Source organism: Somniosus microcephalus, unplaced genomic scaffold (assembly GCF_052327205.1).
Source record: "Somniosus microcephalus isolate GS21.2 unplaced genomic scaffold, FLI_Smic_1.0 unresolved_chr2, whole genome shotgun sequence".
Classification (NCBI taxonomy): domain Eukaryota; kingdom Metazoa; phylum Chordata; class Chondrichthyes; order Squaliformes; family Somniosidae; genus Somniosus; species Somniosus microcephalus.
The window spans coordinates 21,593,582-21,599,478 of NW_028225180.1; the positions used below are offsets into that span (position 1 = coordinate 21,593,582).

General features: G+C 55.7%; 1 long non-coding RNA gene across 1 annotated transcript; it reads right to left on the bottom strand.

The window, feature by feature from the left end:
• Positions 1 to 242: 242 nt before the first annotated feature.
• On the bottom strand, positions 243 to 5,121 carry LOC147092254 (uncharacterized). The gene is made up of 3 exons (XR_015075036.1): positions 4,637 to 5,121; positions 618 to 823; positions 243 to 396 (listed from the first exon to the last, which is right to left on the bottom strand). It is a non-coding gene; the product is annotated as an uncharacterized LOC147092254 (long non-coding RNA).
• Between the last annotated feature and the right edge of the window lie 776 nt (positions 5,122 to 5,897).

The following is a 5,897-nucleotide window of genomic DNA, read 5'->3' on the forward strand; positions in this document are numbered from 1 at the left end:
GGGAACAGGAGGAGGCCATTCAGCCCCTCGAGCCAGTACTGTCGGAGGGGCAGCATCAATATTTATCCCTCAAGAAACATTAGCAAAAAAGAAAGAGATGATCGGGTCATTGTCACATTGCTGTTTGTGGGAGCTTGCTGTGCGCAAATTGGCTGCCGCATTTCCTACATTACAACAATGACCACACTTCAAATAAAGTACTTCATTGGCTGTGAAGTGCTTTGAGCCGTCCAGAGGTGAAAGGCGCTGGAGAAATGACCCACGAACTCTCACCTTCACTGTGCAATCCTCTGACCCGCTGGCGATGACCACATCGTTATGGGGGCACCAATCGATGTCCAGGACAGGAGCTGTGTGACCGCACACCGTGGGATAGGCCTTGTCGACTCGCCCAGTCTGGGAGAACGGAGCGGGGAAAGAGAGAGAGAATTAAATCCGCAACTACCCCGGAGAGCAGGGACAGCATCCCAGCCGGCCTGACACTCAGGGCCCAGTGCCTGAACCCCGCCAATCAGAGAGGAGCTGGCGGGATTTGACCCCCCCCCTGGCCCCGTCCTCCCCCAGAGGGCGAGAGGTCAGAGTGCATGACCCTTGACCCCCCCACCCAGCACCCTTACCTTGCCGAGAGGGAGCACCAGGAACGCTCCTCCCCCGCTGGCCTCGACGATGATGGCGAGGAAGATGGGGTTCACAGCGCAGAACCCGCTGTCCCACGTCACCCGTGACACCCTGATGTCATCGTAGCATTGCTCGCTCTTCACCGCCTGACCAAAGACGTGGCGGAACTTGCTATCCCGGACAACCTTCCGCCGCATCGACATCTCTGGGGATAGAGGAACAGAGAGAGAGAGAGAGAGAGAGAGAGAGGCGGAGAGAGAGAGAGAGAGGCAGACAGACAGGCGGAGAGGCAGACGGACAGGCGGAGAGGCAGACGGACAGGCGGAGAGGCAGACGGACAGGCGGAGAGGCAGACGGACAGGCGGAGAGGCAGACGGACAGGCGGAGAGGCAGACGGACAGGCGGAGAGGCAGACGGACAGGCGGAGAGGCAGACGGACAGGCGGAGAGGCAGACAGACAGGCGGAGAGGCAGAGAGAGAGAGAGAGAGAGAGAGAGAGACAGGCGGAGAGAGACAGGCGGAGAGAGACAGGCGGAGAGAGACAGGCGGAGAGAGAGAGAGAGAGAGAGAGAGAGAGAGAGAGAGAGAGGGGGGCGGAGAGGGAGAGAGAGAGAGAATTTACATCCTGTCAATACGTGTATTTATACAGTAAAATGTCCCAAGGTGCTTCACAGGAAGGTTAAAGTGGGCAATAAGGAGATATTAGGACAGGTGGCCGAAGGCTCGGTCAAAGAGACAGGTTTTAAGGAGCATCTTAAAAGGAGAGGGAGAGGCGGAGAGGTTTAGGGAGGGAATTCCAGAGCTCAAGGCCCAGGCGGCTGAATGCACGGCCACCAATGGTGGAGCGATGGAAATCGGGGGATGCACAAGAGGACAGAATTGGAGGAATGCAGAAATTTCAGAGGGTTGTAGGGGCTGGAGGAGGTTACAGAGATAGGGAGGGTTGTAGGGGCTGGAGGAGGTTACAGAGATAGGGAGGGTTGTAGGGCTGGAGGAGGTTACAGAGATAGGGAGGGTTGTAGGGCTGGAGGAGGTTACAGAGATAGGGAGAGTTGTAGGGGCTGGAGGAGGTTACAGAGATAGGGAGGGTTATAGGGGCTGGCGGAGGTTACAGAGATAGGGAGAGTTGTAGGGGCTGGAGGAGGTTACAGAGATAGGGAGGGTTGTAGGGGCTGGAGGAGGTTACAGAGATAGGGAGGGTTGTAGGGGCTGGAGGAGGTTACAGAGATAGGGAGGGTTGTAGGGGCTGGAGGAGGTTACAGAGATAGGGAGGGTTGTAGGGGCTGGAGGAGGTTACAGAGATAGGGAGGGTTGTAGGGGCTGGAGGAGGTTACAGAGATAGGGAGGGTTGTAGGGGCTGGAGGAGGTTACAGAGATAGGGAGGGTTGTAGGGGCTGGAGGAGGTTACAGAGATAGGGAGGGTTGTAGGGGCTGGAGGAGGTTACAGAGATAGGGAGGGTTGTAGGGGCTGGAGGAGGTTACAGAGATAGGGAGGGTTGTAGGGGCTGGAGGAGGTTACAGAGATAGGGAGGGTTGTAGGGGCTGGAGGAGGTTACAGAGATAGGGAGGGTTGTAGGGGCTGGAGGAGGTTACAGAGATAGGGAGGGTTGTAGGGGCTGGAGGAGGTTACAGAGATAGGGAGGGTTGTAGGGGCTGGAGGAGGTTACAGAGATAGGGAGGGTTGTAGGGGCTGGAGGAGGTTACAGAGATAGGGAGGGTTGTAGGGGCTGGAGGAGGTTACAGAGATAGGGAGGGTTGTAGGGGCTGGAGGAGGTTACAGAGATAGGGAGGGTTGTAGGGGCTGGAGAAGGTTACAGAGATAGGGAGGGTTGTAGGGGCTGGAGGAGGTTACAGAGATAGGGAGGGTTGTAGGGGCTGGAGGAGGTTACAGAGATAGGGAGGGTTGTCGGGGCTGGAGGAGGTTACAGAGATAGGGAGAGTTGTAGGGGCTGGAGGAGGTTACAGAGATAGGGAGGGGTGTAGGGGCTGGAGGAGGTTACAGAGATAGGGAGGGTTGTAGGGGCTGGAGGAGGTTACAGAGATAGGGAGGGGTGTAGGGGCTGGAGGAGGTTACAGAGATAGGGAGGGGTGTAGGGGCTGGAGGAGGTTACAGAGATAGGGAGGGTTGTCGGGGCTGGAGGAGATTACAGAGATAGGGAGGGTTGTAGGGGCTGGAGGAGGTTACAGAGATAGGGAGGGTTGTAGGGGCTGGAGGAGGTTACAGAGATAGGGAGGGTTGTCGGGGCTGGAGGAGGTTACAGAGATAGGGAGGGTTGTCGGGGCTGGAGGAGGTTACAGAGATAGGGAGGGTTGTAGGGGCTGGAGGGGGTTACAGAGATAGGGAGGGTTGTAGGGGCTGGAGGAGGTTACAGAGATAGGGAGTGTTGTAGGGCTGGAGGAGGTTACAGAGATAGGGAGGGTTGTCGGGGCTGGAGGAGGTTACAGAGATAGGGAGGGTTGTAGGGGCTGGGGGAGGTTACAGAGATAGGGAGGGTTGTCGGGGCTGGAGGAGGTTACAGAGATAGGGAGGGTTGTAGGGGCTGGAGGAGGTTTCAGAGATAGGGAGGGTTGTAGGGGCTGGAGGAGGTTACAGAGATAGGGAGGGTTGTAGGGGCTGGAGGAGGTTACAGAGATAGGGAGGGTTGTAGGGGCTGGAGGAGGTTACAGAGATAGGGAGGGTTGTAGGGGCTGGAGGAGGTTACAGAGATAGGGAGGGTTGTAGGGGCTGGAGGAGGTTACAGAGATAGGGAGGGTTGTAGGGGCTGGAGGAGGTTACAGAGATAGGGAGGGTTGTAGGGGCTGGAGGAGGTTACAGAGATAGGGAGGGTTGTAGGGGCTGGAGGAGGTTACAGAGATAGGGAGGGTTGTAGGGGCTGGAGGAGGTTACAGAGATAGGGAGGGTTGTAGGGGCTGGAGGAGGTTACAGAGATAGGGAGGGTTGTAGGGGCTGGAGGAGGTTACAGAGATAGGGAGGGTTGTAGGGGCTGGAGAAGGTTACAGAGATAGGGAGGGTTGTAGGGGCTGGAGGAGGTTACAGAGATAGGGAGGGTTGTAGGGGCTGGAGGAGGTTACAGAGATAGGGAGGGTTGTCGGGGCTGGAGGAGGTTACAGAGATAGGGAGAGTTGTAGGGGCTGGAGGAGGTTACAGAGATAGGGAGGGGTGTAGGGGCTGGAGGAGGTTACAGAGATAGGGAGGGTTGTAGGGGCTGGAGGAGGTTACAGAGATAGGGAGGGGTGTAGGGGCTGGAGGAGGTTACAGAGATAGGGAGGGGTGTAGGGGCTGGAGGAGGTTACAGAGATAGGGAGGGTTGTCGGGGCTGGAGGAGATTACAGAGATAGGGAGGGTTGTAGGGGCTGGAGGAGGTTACAGAGATAGGGAGGGTTGTAGGGGCTGGAGGAGGTTACAGAGATAGGGAGGGTTGTCGGGGCTGGAGGAGGTTACAGAGATAGGGAGGGTTGTCGGGGCTGGAGGAGGTTACAGAGATAGGGAGGGTTGTAGGGGCTGGAGGGGGTTACAGAGATAGGGAGGGTTGTAGGGGCTGGAGGAGGTTACAGAGATAGGGAGTGTTGTAGGGCTGGAGGAGGTTACAGAGATAGGGAGGGTTGTCGGGGCTGGAGGAGGTTACAGAGATAGGGAGGGTTGTAGGGGCTGGGGGAGGTTACAGAGATAGGGAGGGTTGTCGGGGCTGGAGGAGGTTACAGAGATAGGGAGGGTTGTAGGGGCTGGAGGAGGTTTCAGAGATAGGGAGGGTTGTAGGGGCTGGAGGAGGTTACAGAGATAGGGAGGGTTGTAGGGGCTGGAGGAGGTTACAGAGATAGGGAGGGTTGTAGGGGCTGGAGGAGGTTACAGAGATAGGGAGGGTTGTAGGGCTGGAGGAGGTTACAGAGATAGGGAGGGTTGTAGGGGCTGGAGGAGGTTACAGAGAGAGGGAGAGTTGGGGTCCAGGGGGTGAAATATACTGAACATTTCTCTCAGGTTAATCCCCAGTCCCGGTGGAGACAGGATTCCTGGTCTCACCTGTTTGGACTCAGCGCTCCGGCTGGTCGCGATCTTCCAGCTCCGCCCTGGGGAGAGAGAGAGGGAGGGAGGGAGGAGGAGGAGAAAGTTCCTGAGCAAGGTGGGGGAGGGGAGTTTATGGAAGTTAATCCCTGGAATTTGTGTTTTGTATCGGTCCCGAGGATTGCAGGGAATTCCTTGGTCCCGGTGATAAAGGGGTTCCCACTGGAGGAGAGGGGGAATGTGAGAGGGGAGGAGGGAGACAGAGAGAGGGGAGGAGGGAGACAGAGAGAGGGAGTGCCACTCTGTGCGGTGCGCTGGTCCCGGGAAGCCCCTTGCTCTGCGGTCTGCTCCAGGTGACTCTGCCACCAGCTCCTGCTCTCACCTGGCGCCCCACCACAGGCTGGCCCGGCTCCTGGGGATCTTGTGCTGGTCGGGGACCCGCACCGAGAGCCTGTTGAATCCAAGAGTGCAATGGGAAGAGCTGTGGCAGCAAGAACTGGGAATGAGGACATCTAGAGGCTGGAGGACAAGGTGAGAGGGAGAGAGAGAAAGAGAGAGAGAGAGGGAGAGAGAGAGAGATTGACAGGCAGAGAGAGGGGGACAGAGAAAGACAGACAGAGGGAGAGAGAAAGAGACAGAGAGAGAAACAGAGAGAGAGACAGAGAGACAGACACAGAGAGAGAGAGACACACAGAGAGAGAGAGAGACACACACAGAGAGAGACAGAGGGACAGACACAGAGAGAGAGAGAGAGACAGAGAGAGAGAGAGAGTTTAAAATTAATATTGAACGTACCAAATGAAGTAGAAAGACTGTTTAAAATTAATATTGTTTAAAAGTAATATTGTATATACCCAACAAATGTCAAATCGATTGACACCTACAGAATGTTGGAAAACTGTACCTTTTTGCAATGTAAGCTTTGGCAATATGGTTCTCTGTAAACTTTCATGCCAATAAAGCATTTGAACTGAAAAAAACTGAACTGAGAGAGAGAGATTGGAGACAAACGCACCGATTTCTTCACCCAGAGAAGAGGCGTCCGGCAGGGCTGCAATTTGAGCCCGACCCTGTTCAACATATACATAAATGAATTAGCAGACATGCTGGAGCAAAGCGAGTCACCAGGTCTCCGTCTCCTGGATGGAGAAGTGAAATCCCTGTTCTATGCGGACGACCTGGTTCTGCTGTCTCCCACAGAACAGGGATTACAGCAACAACTAGACCTACTCGACAAATACTGCCAAAATTGGGCTCTAACAGTAAATCTAAAGAAAAC